At 33.6% G+C, this 16,380-nt stretch overlaps 1 long non-coding RNA gene and 1 pseudogene across 1 annotated transcript; both read left to right on the forward strand.

Annotated features, from left to right (window-relative positions):
* The first annotated feature begins 1,326 nt into the window (after positions 1 to 1,326).
* On the forward strand, positions 1,327 to 1,839 carry LOC148569295 (uncharacterized; annotated as a pseudogene).
* An 11,090-nt stretch (positions 1,840 to 12,929) lies between these two features.
* LOC107638062 (uncharacterized) lies at positions 12,930 to 15,244 on the forward strand. Its single transcript, XR_002361798.2, has 4 exons — positions 12,930 to 13,065; positions 13,157 to 13,211; positions 13,300 to 13,428; positions 14,898 to 15,244. It is a non-coding gene; the product is annotated as an uncharacterized LOC107638062 (long non-coding RNA).
* Positions 15,245 to 16,380: the final 1,136 nt, after the last annotated feature.

Consider the following 16,380-nt stretch of genomic DNA (forward strand, 5'->3'; position numbering starts at 1 on the left):
CGACTCCATGGAATACTATATTATTGAGCTTGGAGTTTGACTCCATGGAGTATTATTGAGCTTGGGGATGCGCGCACAGAGGGACTGTCCAATGGTTAACTACCAGGACTTGTCGGGTTGGCTGTATAACCGACAGATGAGACTCATCAGCCATAGGACAGGCATACATCATATGCATTTGTTTGCTTTGTTTGGGTGTGCATTGTTTTAGTTTGCTTAACTGTTAAATTCTGCTTATCTGCTACTTGTTCTACTTGTTGTAAATGCTTCTCTATTTGTGTTTTCCTTGTCTGTAATGTTTGTCTATGTAATTGAGAGGCCCCTTGTCTGGCGAAGGAATGACAAGGGTTGTTCCACCAGTGATTCAGAGGATTAGAAGTGACAGAAAGTAGAATGTTGGGTTAAAGTTAGATTCAGAACTAGAATACCTTAGACAATTTACCTAACTTCCGGTTTAGTTGAGTTCTTAAGCTGAAATCTGAGCGTCGAAGTTCTAGGAATGCCTCTGGCTTTCCCGAGACCTTTTACATTAACTATGCAGGCACCTTTACCATACTGAGAACCTCCGGTTCTCATCCCATACTATGTTGTTGTTTTTCAGATGCAGGTCGAGAGACACCTCGTTGAGCGTCTGGGTATCCTCCTTACAAGCAAAGAACTACCTTTTTGACTGTCATATTTTGATTTTGGGCTATGTATACATGTTTATAGAGTCTCCACATGTACATTTTGTGTTTTGTCCCTCCTAGAGGTCGACTTGGAGATACAGGAGTTTACTTTGTGGTTTGACTTTTATTTTGGGTTGTATATATATAATCATATACTCTGGCCGGCCTTAGTTTCGCAGGTCGAGTCTGGAGCTTGCTATCTAAGTTTTGGAACTCTGATATGTATATATGTTTTCAGCTTCCCTTTGATTTTTCCTGTCCGTTTTACAAATATCCATGCGAGTGTGACACGATTTCCTGTTTATCGTTTTTGATTAGCTTATCCTTCAAGGCTCCTAGATATGACTTCATCCAACTATATCTATGTACATATCCTTTTCTTTTAGAAGTCGTAATACCTTGCCACCTCTGCTTTACGGCTTAAGCGTAAGGCCCTGTGTGGTAGGGTGTTACATTATGGTATCAGAGCAGTTCGTTCCTATAGAGCCTGAGGGATGGACTGATTATGCTTCTGGGTGTGTGTATGTGCTATTAGGATATCTGATTGATATATGTGGCATAAACGTTCATGAGCATGCATTTGGAACTTGAAGCATTAGACTTGCGATATTGAGACTGATCAACTTAATATCACTTGTTTGGTGTGTGAAGGGACCAGATGTCGACTCACGGACGCGGTCGCGGCCGAGGTAGAGGTAGGATAGGCACTGTTACTCCTGGCCCGGCAGGGAATGATCCAGTAGACTTCATGGCTGCCCTGGGAAATATGGCTGCGGCTATGCAGGCGACAGCCGAGGCACTGGGTAATCAGATAAACCAGGGTAATCACGGAAACAATAATAATGAGGACGGTCCCATGACACTTGCTACATTTCTGAAAGTTCACCCTCCGACCTTTAGGGGAACCTCAAATCCCACAGATGCAGATAATTGGATTCAAGCTATGGAACGGGCACTGCAGGCTCAGCAGGTTCCTGAGGAGCAATGGGTTGAGTTTGGAACTTATCAGCTGCAGGGTGAGGCTCAGCATTGGTGGCAGGGGACACGACGTATCCTGCAGCCAGATGGCGCTGTGATTCCTTGGGAGGTTTTCTGAACAGAGTTCTATAAGAAATACTTTCCTAATTCAGCCAGAAATGCCAAAGAACTTGAATTGATGCAGTTAAAGTAGGGACAGATGACTGTTGCTGAGTATACTAGCAGGTTTGAGGAGTTATGTCGCTTTTCTCGTATTTGTCAAGGTGCGCCTGATGATTTTGCTGAGTGGAAATGTATTAAGTATGAGGGAGGTCTTCGAAGTGATATTCTGAGCTTCGTTGCACCAATGGAGATCAGAGTGTTTTCAGAACTGGTAAACAAAAGTAGAGTTGCTGAGGATTGTCTGAGAAAGGCGACATCAGATAAGAGTGATCAGCGAATTTTTGTTAGGAGAGATCAGGGAAGGAACTTCGCCCCTAGAGGACAAGATTTTAAGCGAGGCGGTTACAACCCACAACCACATTTGGGTCAGAATAACTTCCAGAGATTCAGTAATAATAACAGCCAGGGAAGAGGCAAAGGAAAGCAAGCTCAGACCCCATCGAATGATTTAACTTGTAGGAGGTGTGGAAAGTACCACCCGAATACTCCGTGCAGGGCTGGTTTAGGTGTATGCTATTACTGTGGTGAAGCTGGGCATTTGTCTTGGAATTGTCCAGAAAAGAAGAAGAATCAAGAAGCTGAAAAGGCACAACATCAGGGACGCGTGTTCACTATGACAGCGGATGGTGCTGGAACCGCAGATACTCCGATTAGAGGTAATCACACACTGATAATCGAAATTTTCGATTGCCTTGCGTAGTAAATAGCACGCAGCATTCATTGTAGTACATTACCGAGTTGTGAGCCTTGTGATTTTCAATTAAGCGATCGACTAAAAACCTCCGAATGGTGAGACAGAACGATAGTTGGTCAGCCTAGAAAAGTGACTAAATTCTTGGAGAATAATAATAAGAGTGGCGCAGCAGTAGTGGGTTGAATTATTTTGAGTATACAACTTAAGTTATACATAAAGAACCGGAAATGTTGAGAGTTGTGCGGGACAGTTACCTGAAACCCAGAGATGGTAAGTTATGAGGAAGAGACATGACATAGGTTGAACCCGTAATTGATAATCGATTATGTGTCAAGAGAAAGCGTAAGTTGTGATAGATTTAGTGTCAGAGGCTGAACCAGTTTCGATTGAATTACGAAAGGTGACACCATTAGAATCGGCAGAACTTAGGAGCTAGATGAAGCGAGTATTAGAGATGATAAACCCGTCGTTCTAATACCAACCTGCCTTGTAACCTTTCTACATCGAACCTATCTTGTATCTTTTGCTTTGCGTAGACTTTTAAACCATAAGAATATCCTGAATTTGCAAACTAAACATGTTAAATCTTTCTATTTTTCTTTGACATGTTTAAGAAGGGAAGTTACATTAGTATGAATCTTTTCTATTATATATCAATTTTCGAGGACGAAAATTTTTGTAAGATGGATAGAATGTAGCGACCCTCAATTTTAAAAATATAAATATAAATAAGTTATAATTTATTTTATAAAATTAGAATTCTTTATTTTTAGAAAATTATTTTTATTATTAGTAATTGAACTAATTTTATAATAATTTGAATTTAATCAAAACCATATTATTATTATTATTATTATTATTATTATTATTATTATTATTATAAAGCATTGGATATAATTATCATGAGTATTATATGTACTATAAACTTATATAATTTTGCTCCCTAGTATTATAAAATCATTGTTGTTATTATATTACACTACATTATTATTATTATTATTATTATTATTATTAATTATAAAGTATGGAAATGAAAGACGGTTTATGTTTTGGTATTAAGTTACATATATATCATTATTATTATCCACTAAAGCATAGACATCCACTATAGTTTGTCCTTATCATTATATATATAATATATTAATTTACTTTAGATATTATAAATATAATAATAATATCATTCTTATAGTAATGATTATATTGGTACACTAACAAAGGATTATGTAAAGCAGTAAGAGTGAGAACGGAAAAAAAAAAAGAAACGAAGGAGCGTAACCGAGAGAGAGAAAGAGAGAAAACGGAAACCTCCACCAAATTTTTTGCTTCAATTTCTTGCAATCCGTAACTCCAATAAAAAATCTAATCCGGTAAAAGTATTTATATATTCCTCCTCTACACGTTGGCACCACTTTTGGTCGGTGAAAGTTGACGGTAACGTAACTCTTCTATCCCTTGAGTTCGGCCAACAGGAGTTTTAGGAGGCACAGACGATTCTGGACGTTTTCTTCTTCGATAGCTCGATCAGAAAACTTCTCCGGAGCTTTGAATATTTTGATTACGTACGAAGGTATGGTTTTGGTTTCTCGTAGTTAATGTTTAATGTCACGTGAAAACTTAGGCTAGATGACCTTAAGATAGGAATGAACTGAGTGAATAATTGATGGATAGTGTATATGGTATAATATATGTGGTTTAGCTGTTATTAATAATCTGCTATTGAAATTGGTTGGTTTTGGGAAAAGATTTAATATTGATATTTGTTTGATTTTGAAATAATTTGTTACCGGAAATGATTTGAAGGATTGAGAGGTGTTTGATTTGGTAGTTGGGACCCTTGAAGGGTGGCAGAAATTCGAGCTTTAGAGGAGATACTGCCAAAACTTCTATGAGAATTGGAGTTTGATTTGAGGTGGTATTTTACAAAGAAAGAGATTATTATGTGGCTTGTGTATTTGAGACTATTTGTTGACCCTCTGTCGCAAGATGTGACCGGGCACTTTAACTCCTCGGATTCCCCCATGGGCATGCATATATATGAATATTGAATATTATATTTGAGCTTGGAGTTCGACTCCATGGAATACTATATTATTGAGCTTGGAGTTTGACTCCATGGAGTATTATTGAGCTTGGGGATGCGCGCACAGAGGGACTGTCCAATGGTTAACTACCAGGACTTGTCGGGTTGGCTGTATAACCGACAGATGAGACTCATCAGCCATAGGACAGGCATACATCATATGCATTTGTTTGCTTTGTTTGGGTGTGCATTGTTTTAGTTTGCTTAACTGTTAAATTTTGCTTATCTGCTACTTGTTCTACTTGTTGTAAATGCTTCTCTATTTGTGTTTTCCTTGTCTGTAATGTTTGTCTATGTAATTGAGAGGCCCCTTGTCTGGCGAAGGAATGACAAGGGTTGTTCCACCAGTGATTCAGAGGATTAGAAGTGACAGAAAGTAGAATGTTGGGTTAAAGTTAGATTCAGAACTAGAATACCTTAGACAATTTACCTAACTTCCGGTTTAGTTGAGTTCTTAAGCTGAAATCTGAGCGTCGAAGTTCTAGGAATGCCTCTGGCTTTCCCGAGACCTTTTACATTAACTATGCAGGCACCTTTACCATACTGAGAACCTCCGGTTCTCATCCCATACTATGTTGTTGTTTTTCAGATGCAGGTCGAGAGACACCTCGTTGAGCGTCTGGGTATCCTCCTTACAAGCGAAGAACTACCTTTTTGACTGTCATATTTTGATTTTGGGCTATGTATACATGTTTATAGAGTCTCCACATGTACATTTTGTGTTTTGTCCCTCCTAGAGGTCGACTTGGAGATACAGGAGTTTACTTTGTGGTTTGACTTTTATTTTGGGTTGTATATATATAATCATATACTCTGGCCGGCCTTAGCTTCGTAGGTCGAGTCTGGAGCTTGCTATCTAAGTTTTGGAACTCTGATATGTATATATGTTTTCAGCTTCCCTTTGATTTTTCCTGTCCGTTTTACAAATATCCATGCGAGTGTGACACGATTTCCTATTTATCGTTTTTGATTAGCTTATCCTTCAAGGCTCCTAGATATGACTTCATCCAACTATATCTATGTACATATCCTTTTCTTTTAGAAGTCGTAATACCTTGCCACCTCTGCTTTACGGCTTAAGCGTAAGGCCCTGTGTGGTAGGGTATTACATTTTCAGTATTAATGAACTTATATATACATTAAGCATTTAGTATAATTTAATCTCAATTTTTAGTTATGCATAATATTTTGTATATCAACTATATTATGTGTAAATTAAAATCAACCATTAATATAAAATACATATTAAAATATAAATACATATTAAAAATAAATTAAAACATACCTAGTACACAAATATATTAATTACTGATTTTATATTTTAATATATAAGTAATATTTTAATTTATATATATAAATTGGTCAAAAAACTAATTTTCGATTCATTCGATTGAACCAACAAATTCGATTCGATTTTTAAAATTACAAGTGTAATTACCCGTGCCATGCACGTGGCATGCACGTGATAAGATCGAATAAAATATCAAAATAATAATTAAATAAAAACAGAAAAATAGTATTATAAAATTTATAAAAAATATTAATAAATAAAGCAAATCTTTAATAAAATTTTTATTAAAAATTTAAATTGTAAACAAATTAAAAAATTGGTATCAGGGTCAAGTTAATAATTTTAAGAATATAACTCATTTAATCTATGTCACGTGTCAAAATTCTAATATATAATAATCTATTCAATGACCAAATTTCAAAATCCTTGCCGCATCACTTCAAGGAGTCGTTGGAATCGAAATCTTCTTTTGCGTTCCAATCTAAGACCAAGTTTTCGTCCCCATTGCTAGAAAAATCACCGGCCAACGTTCCGGCATAACGTTTTGTCAAAGAATCGGAGCCAGCCTTGTTCTGTCCGTACTAAACATGGTTGTCTCGAGTTTTGTATAGACCAAAAGAATTGGAGTCTGTTTTTAACATAATCTTATGGAGAATCCCAAAGCTTACGTACCAATAAGTATATGGTGGCTTCTGCCACATTATGTTATTAGTGGCACGTCGGATGCATTAACAGTGATAGAATTTCAAGATTTGTACTACAGATGCCGGAGGGAATGAGAGGTTTGGGAGCGGCGACACTCTCCGTTGTTTTTAGACTCGGAAGTTTTGTTAACAGTGAGATTATAGTTGTTGTGGTTGCAATCAGCTCAAGATTTGGGGATAAATGCTGGGTTAAGTGCTATCAACCTATGTGTTTATGTGTACATTGCTAATGCTTTTGTGTATAAACAAGTGCACATAGTGATAGAATTTCAAAAATTGTACTACGATCAGATGTCCGAGGGAATGAGAAGTTTGGGAGCGGCGGCACTCTCTGTTGTTTTTGGACTCGAAAGTTTTGTTAACAATGGGATTATATTTGTTGTGGTTGCAATCAGCTCAAGATTTGGGGATAAATGGTTACAAAACAATCTGAATAAGGCTAATCTTCATCATTTTTACTGAGTTCTTGCTGGGTTAAGTGCTATCAACCTATGTGTTTATGTGTCGATTGCTAATGCTTTTGTCATAAACAAGTGCACATAGTTAATAATAATAATGGGGTGTAGTAGCAAAGAAAGAAATATATTCATTGTAGGTTGGTTCGCTAATGCATGGATTTTCAGTATTAATGAACTTATATATACATTAAGCATTTAGTATAATCTAATCTCAATTTTTAGTTATGCATAATATTTTGTATATCAACTATATTATGTGTAAATTAAAATCAACCATTAATATAAAATACATATTAAAAATAAATTAAAACATACCTAGTATACAAATATATTAATTACTGATTTTATATTTTAATATATAATTAATATTTTTATTTATATATAAATTGGTCAAAAAACTAATTTTCGATTAATTCGATTGAACCAACAAATTCGATTCGATTTTTAAAATTACAAGTATAATCACCCGTGCCATGCACGTGGCATGCACGTGATAAGATCGAATAAAATATCAAAATGATAATTAAATAAAAACAGAAAAATAGTATTATAAAATTTATAAAAAATAATAATAAATAAAGCAAACCTCTAATAAAATTTTTATTAAAAATTTAATTGTAAATAAATTAAAAAATTGGTACCAGGGTCAAATTAATAATTTTAAGAATATAACTCATTTAGTCTATGTCACGTGTCAAAAATCTAATATATAATAATCTTTTCAATGACCAAATTTCAAAATCCTTGCCGCATGACTTCAAGGAGTCGTTGGAATCGTAATCTTCTTTTGTGTTCCAATCTACAACCAAGTTTTCATCCCATTGTTAGAAAATTCACCGGCCAACGTTCTGGCATAACGTTTGGTCAAAGAATCAGAGCCAGCCTTGTTTTGTCCGTACTAAACATGGTTGTCTCGAGTTTTGTAGAGACCAAAAGAATTGGAGTCTGTATTCAACATAATCTTATAGAGAATCCCAAAGCTTACGTACCAATAAGTATATGGTGGCTTCTGCCACATTATGTTATTAGTGACACGTCAGATGCATTAACAGTGATAGAATTTCAAGAATTCTACTACAATCAGATGCCGGAGGGAATGAGAAGTTTGGGAGCGGCGACACTCTACGTTGTTTTTGGACTCAGAAGTTTTGTTAACGATGGGATTATAGTTTGTTGTAGTTGCAATCAGCTCAAGATTTGGGGATAAATGGTTACAAAACAATCTGAAGAAGGCTAATCTTCATCACTTTTACTGAGTTCTTGCTGAGTTAAGTGCTATCAACCTATGTGTTTATGTGTACATTGCTAATGCTTTTGTGTATAAACAAGTGCACATAGTTAATAATAATAATAATAATAATAATAATAATAATAATAATAATAATAATAATAATAATAATAATGGGGTGTAGCAGCAAACAAAGAAATATATTCAGTGTAGGTTGGTTCGCTAGTGCATGGATTTTCAGTCTTAATGAACTTATATATACATTAAGCATGTAGTATAATTTAATCTCAATTTTTAGTTATGCATAATATTTTGTATATCAACTATATTATGTGTAAATTAAAATCAATCATTAATATAAAATCCATATTAAAATATAAATATATGTTGAAACTAAATGAAAACATACCTAGTACACAAATGTATTAATTACTGAATTTATATTTTAATATATAAGTAATATTTTTATTTATATATATAAATTGGTCAAAAAACTGATTTTCGATTAATTCGATTGAACCAACAAATTCGATTCGATTTTTAAAATTACAAGTGTAATTACCCGTGCCATGCATGTGGCATGCACGAGGCATGCACGTGATAAGATCGAATAAAATATCAAAATGATAATTAAATAAAAATAAAAAATAGTATTATAAAATTTATAAAAAATAATAATAAATAAAGCAAACCTCTAATAAAATTTTCATCAAAAATTTAAATTGTAAACAAATTAAAAAATTGGTATCAAGGTCAAGTTAATAATTTTAAGAATATAACTCATTTAGTCTATGTCACGTGTCAAAAATCTAATATATAATAATCTATTCAACGACCAAATTTCAAAATCCCTACTGCATCACTTCAAGGAGTCGTTGGAATCGTAATCTTCTTTTGCCATTAGATTGATATGCATTAGGATTAGAGTTATACCCATAAGAACCGGAGGTTGTTGTTGCCAAGAAGGGTGATCAATCCTTTGAGACTCCTCCCACCTTTGATTGTTTCATCCTTGATGCACATCCTCATTATAGCTTCCATTCCCTACAACATAATTTGAGCCAAACTCATAGCCAAAGTGAGGATGAGAATTCATAGTGGCAAGAGAAAATAAAACAAATACTAATAAGAACTAATAAAAACTAACTCCTAAGACAAGCAAAAACTAGCAAAGAAGCATATTAACATATATACAATAGCCAATAACATAACACCATTGCAACTCCCCGGCAACGGTGCCATTAATTTGATATAAGGATTTATACCGGTTTAGAATTCCACAAAATATTTCCGTTGTTAGTATAGTCCAAACCAATAGTCAATCCTCAAATCAAACTAAAATTTAGTTTTGTCACACGTACAAACCCCAATAAGAATTAACCGAAATATTTAGACTCTGGGTCGTCTCACAAGAAATTGCAATGAAGTACCCAATTATTGGCTATGAAGGATAAGGGGGTTTGATTTTGATAATTGACAAGAAAAGTAAATGGCAAGAAAGTAAATAATAAGAACTAATAAAATCAAGGAAAAGAACTCTTGGCAAGACATAGGGAATTGAGATCACCATCCTTGTCTACAAACCATATATTGACAATTATGAGAGGCCAACCTATTAAGTCTACTTCCAAAAGCCTTAAGTACGTAATATCTACTCCTAGGCTTGAAGTACGTCAAATAGGTTTGATCACATCAACCCATAAGTCTCAACCTACCTACTAATTAACTTAGTAGTGGGTTAGTGTCAATGGATATCAAATTGATCACCAAGAGTTCTCAAATCACTAATTCAATGAGACCCAATGACTCAAGATCACTCAATTCCCTTAGCCTAGGCCAAGAGTCAAGAAAACTACTCGAGAACTAAAGGAAATATTCTAACAAACACCTAGAGTGCAAGAAAAGTAAACATCACAAAATGCTAAAATTAGTGAGACCCATGACTACCATAAGCAAGAAATCAATTATAGCAACTAAGATAAATATAAAAGAGCATGGAAACATAAAATTGCATTAAAGGAAATTAAGATCCAACAATTGTTCATCATCACAAAAGAGACATAAAAGTAAAATTGACAAGAGAACTAAGAAGAATAGAGTAGTAGAAACAAGAAATTGTAAAGGAAACAAGATAAAATCAAAAATTAAACATGGATCTATGATGCAATTAACCTAACCTAATTCTAGAGAGAAGAGGGAGCTTCTCTCTCTAGAAACTAACCTATATGATGCTATACTACCAAACAATTGCTCTCCCCTTACCCAAGCTTGAATTCTTCATGAAATAGCATCAGAAATAAGTTGGGTTGGGCCCAAAGTGCTTCAGAAATCGCCCCCAGCGATTTCATCTTTAGTGGGCCACGAGCAGCATCGGCGCACACGCGTACATGGCACATGCGCGCCCTTATACGCGAAGCAACATATGGCAAATTTTATATCATTTCATAGCCCCGGATGTTAGCTTTCCAACGCAACTGGAACCGCCTCATTTGGATCTCTGTAGCTCAAGTTATAGTCGATTAAGTGTCCGGAGGTCAAGCTTGACAGCTTTACGGTTCCTTCATTTCTTCATGAGTTCTCCCACTTTGCATGCTTTTCTCCTCACTTCTTCCATCCAATACTTACCTTATGAACCTGAAATCACTCAATAAACATATCAAGGCATCGAATGGGATTAAAGTGAATTAAAATAACCAATTTTAGGGGCTAAAAAATATGTTTTCACACTTAAGTACGAATTCAGGGAGAATTGTAAAACCATGCTATTTCATAGAATAAATGTGAGAAAAGGTGATAAAATCTCCAAAATAAGTACAAGATAAACCACAAAATTGGGGTTTATCATGGACCAGAGCCACAAAACTATCCTTCCCCTCTATTTGTGAATAACACTCTACCTGTCCACATTTGTCCCCTCCACAGTTTATATAAACAGTCTCTTTCACACATACTCCACGTAAATCGCTATAGGCTCTAGCGATTTACACACGCACACCAACGCACATACTACCAAGATCAAACAGAAACCGCGACAGGTACTAGCGGTTTCTATGCTGCCACGTTTGCTCGTAATCCGCGGCTGGCAGTAGCGAATTCTGTTCACTTGTAAACCGTTACTGCTAGTAGTGGTTTATATAGATACGTAAAACAATGTATTTGCGTCTTCGTTTTAAAAATAATGTATTTGCGTAGTTTTAAAGGTGAAACAATTTATTTAAGTGAATTTCCCTATAAATTAAAATTTAGTTTAATATTCAATTATAATAAATTTTAATATATAAAGAAAAGAAACTAATTTAAATCTCTATGATTTTGGTATAAACTATCTTTTATATATATACATATATATATTAACTAACCTTGCACAATAAAATTCAACTAAACATATTAGTTATCCTTTAAATTAAATAATACTTTTCACAAGTGTGCGTATCAAACTAAGATGATCAAAAAACAGGTTAGCTAAGAGTCAAAGGCAGTTTGTTAGTTCTAAGAAAAGGAGGGATTTAAAAATAAAAATGGAAACTAGCTTAGTAGGATATATCTTTATTATATACTTCAAGTTTGTCTTCAACTCCCAAAAGTTGACACCTAAGGCTAATTAATATCAATGACTACCAGCATATAATATAAGAAGTACATATGAAAACGACACTGCTGGGGAATCATTGAATATTATGGTATTCAATCGCCATATGAATCAGCAATTAATAAAAAAACGATGATGAAATTATTTTAAAATTATAAAAATTCGTTCAATATATATCATACCATATTTATATAATATTACACGAGTAAGAAGTTGAAACATCGAAATTATGCTATCGCTTTTGTCACTTCTAAATAGAAAATTATTTTTTCATTTATAATAAAAAATTTAATATTCTAAATTTTCTTAGATAAAAATAAAATCTTACTTTTAAAATCGTAACGTTTTCATTTTAACGTACGTTTTCCGTTTTCCACACAATTAATGCACCAAAACTGACTACAATACAATATTATAAGCTTTAATGGGCCAATTTTTAAGTGTATATTTGGATTATAATTTGTCAAAATTAAAATTTGAATAAAAATAATTTTATAAAATTAATTGTAGGTATAAATAAATTTGTGTCAATATAGTTTATATTTAGCAATTTTATATTAAAATTAATTTTGATAAAATAAATATTATTTAAATAATATTAGATAAAATTACTTTTAGATAAATAATTACTAAAAAATACATGACATTAAATTATAATGTTATTTTTTATATATGTTTATTTTTTTTATATTTTTTTAATATGTTTTTTATATAGTATATATTTAGTACTCTTCATACTCTTTTTTAGTATGTTATAATTTTTTACTATTATTATTATTTATGGTTAATTTTTTTGTTTAATTATTGTAAACCCCGATTAATTAGTAGATAATTAGTCAATAAATTAGTTTTTAATAAAGAAGATTAGAAATGTGAAAATTATATCAAATTATGATAGAGCTCGTCGAAACGAAAATTTTGACACCAATTTCGAAGAAAACGGTCCAAAATTGAACCGAACGGACCGAACCGGTTGAACCGGGCCCATGGGCCCAACCGGACCAACCCATTACATGAGCTTAAAAGCTCATTTCTTTCTTCCAACGCAGCAGAAGCACAACGTAACAGGGGGAGGGAGAAGAGAAACGTACCGAAACCCCTGCATCAACTCTCGAACACCGTAACTTCTCCGTCCGAGCTCCGATCGTCGCACCATTTGCGGCCACGCGTTCACTGCGTCGAGCTCTACATTTCTACCGAAACAATTTCTTTGGTAAGCTACTAATCACTTCCAGCCATTCTTTTCCCCCAATTTTCAAATAATTGGAAGAGATGTTGAATTCTTTTGATTTCTGATGTTTTAGGATCCAATTAACTTGAGGAAAACATTCACTCTTGCTTATGTGAAGATTAGGTAAGGTGAGGATACAATAATTCTATTTTATTTTCATTGAATTTGAGCTTTGAGTATTAAATTGGATATATATGTGTTATGAATGTGTATTAGGTTGTGAATAAATAATTGGAGCTTGAAATTATGAATACCGGAACTTGGAGGAAGCGGATTAGTTGAGTTTTGAGGGGCTGCCTTGGTTTTGAATAAATAGCTTTGGTCGTTACGTGGAAATCGGCCAAGGTATGGTTTAGGTTTCTTGCATTTAATATATAATGTTCTGTGAAAACTTAGGCTAGACGACCATAGGATAAGTTGGAATGCAGGTGTATGTTTAATGTTTAGTAATTTGTCGATGAATATATTTGGTTGAAGTTTATTGGATAATTAGTTATTAATTTTGGATGGTGAATGTTGTTATGTTAATTTGGAGAGAATTATGGTTGAATGTTATTGTTGGTGAACATGGTTGGTTTGGTGCTTGTTGATTAATTAATGATTTGGTGAATTATTGATTTGAAGTATTTTGTGTTAGAAGCCTAGGATTAGTGAACTATGATCCTTAGTTGAATTTTGGTTGTTGGATTTGAATATTGTATGAGTATAATTGTTAATCTGAAGTAGATTTATTGTGGTGACTGTTATGATGATGAGGAAGGGTATGTTGAATTGAAAAGAAAGCAAGTTTGAACCCGAAAAGGGTGGCAAAGTCCGAGTTTTAGAGGAGATGCTGCCGAAATTTTATAACAATTAGAGATTTTATTTATATGATTATTTATAAAGATTTAGATTCAAAGGTTATATGGTTTGATTTTGAGTTATTAAGAAAATGAGCATGTTTTAAGTTTGATTTATTTGGAAAAGAATGAATTATGTTTTGAATTGAAACTATTGATGGACGGAATGGGAGGTGTGATAATGAAGGATAAGGATTGAATATGATTGACGTATAATGATGAATGATATGCGATTGAGAATGATGTGGATGTTGATGAATTATAATTGAATTATTTATATGGCTTATGAATTTAAATAATCTGAGATACGAGATTCCCTGGATTAAGTGCCGTGGCTTGCCACCACGTGTACTAGGTTGAAAATTCGATACTCTGTTGACCCTACGACGTAAGTGTGACTGGGCACTATATAAATTCCCGGGAATGTTACCCCCATTGAGCAATATTGATTACTTGAGAAAAAGCTATGCATAGACTCTTGGGGATGCACGTCGGGGGACAGTCTAAGGACAATTCAGACTTGTCGGGTTGGCTGGATAACTGACAGATGAGCCTCATCAGCCATAGGACAGGCATGCATCATATGCATATTACTTGAATTACTTGCTTGTGCTTTAATTGGGTGTGCCTATCTGTATTTACCATGCTAAATGTGTATTTGTTACCTGCAGTAGTTGTAACCTTCTTGTGTTTGCCTTTATCTGTCTATTTGTCTGTGAAAATGCATGATGGAGTTGGAGATATGGGGAAATGACAGTATAGGACTTAGATTTAAGGTTAAGTTAAGTTAGGTTTAAATATTCTTAGAAAACCACCTTTTATGGCTTCTGTTTAATACTTTAAGCTCTATAATCTGAGTGTCGGCGTCCTAGGATTGCCTCTGGCATTCCCATGACCTTATATATTATGTGTGTGGCACCTTTACCATATTGAGAACCTCCGATTCTCATTCCATACTATGTTGTTGTTTTTCAGATGCAAGTCGGGAGCCATCTCGTTAGGCGTCTGGACTCTTAAAGCGGAGGGGTTACTGGATAGTGTTGTTGTATAGTTTTGTTGTATAGTGATGTATATATATGTACTTAGCTTTCTCTCCGCATAGCTTGTCCTTTTTTATCCTCTTAGAGGTTTATGGAGAGGCAAGATTGTGTGTATGTACTTTTGGGTTTTAGATATGTATGTATATATGTGTAAATATTCTCCAGCCAGTCTTGACTTCGCAGGCTGAGTTAGGAGCTTGTTATTTTGTATCTTTGGCACTCTATTCCTACTTCTGTTATCTTATGTTTGATAGTTACGGTTTTCTTAGCATGCAAGTTAACTCGTTCCTTGAACGTTGCGCTTTTATCTCGCGATTTTTATTTCCCCTATTCTTCAAGGCTCCTAGCATATTATAACTCTTCTGCTATTATATGTATTCATTTTATTTTAGAGGTCGTAATACCACATCACCTCTATTTTACGACTTAAGCGTAAAGTTTTGTGTGGTAGGGTATTACAATTATTATTACTGAAAAGGATATAAGTTTAAATAATTATTTTATGTTATCTTATAATTTTATTTTAGATATTTAAATAAATTTTAATATTATTTTTTCTAGTACTCTAGGTACTCTAATAGAATTAATAGAATCATAATACAAAGAAAAAAAATATTTCATACAAAAAAATAACAGGTAAAAAATTTATATAAACCAAAAATAATAAAAATTCTATAAAAAATAATAATATGCATGAGAGAGCATTAAAAAATATTATAAAAAAATAACAAAATTAATCATATGAATAATAAAGAATAAAATTGGTAAATAGAAAAATAAATTTTAACAATTTTTTTTTACCAAAGATAGGATATTCGAACCCGCAACCTCTTAAATGAGTATGAAGAGACTATACTATTTGAGCTATAACTCATTAGCACCCTAAGTTATAAGTTGTAACCCAAAAAAAGTTATGCAATATCAATTTCCATTACTATAATATTCATAGTTAGTCACACCTATAATAATAAGTTAAAATTATAATCTTTAGTGGTTAATTTGGTCGTGTCTCATTTGAACTTGAAATCGTGTGTTAAAAGAGTTAAACTTTCATCTCCTTCTCTTGCTTGCTACCTTTGATAAAGAATTAAAAAAATAAAAAATAAATTAAACAAGAAGTCTAATTCTCATCTTAACTTTTTGTCCCGTCTCATTTGAACTTGAAATCGTGTGTCAAGAGTTAAACTTTCATCTCCTTCTCTTACTTGCTACCATTGATTAGGGGTGTATGCGCATCGGATCGGATTGGATATAGTCAAAAATTTAATTCGATCTGCACAATTTTCATCGAATCGGATCGAATATGATATTCACATTTTGTAGTGTTAGATCCGATCCAATCCGATCCGCATATTTGCAAATCAGATCGAATCGGATATCGAGTATATCCGCATAATTGAATATTCTCTTTTTAATTA

This window comes from Arachis ipaensis, chromosome B4 (assembly GCF_059453495.1).
Source record: "Arachis ipaensis isolate K30076 ecotype BB chromosome B4, ASM5945349v1, whole genome shotgun sequence".
In the NCBI taxonomy this organism is placed as follows: Eukaryota; Viridiplantae; Streptophyta; class Magnoliopsida; order Fabales; family Fabaceae; genus Arachis; species Arachis ipaensis.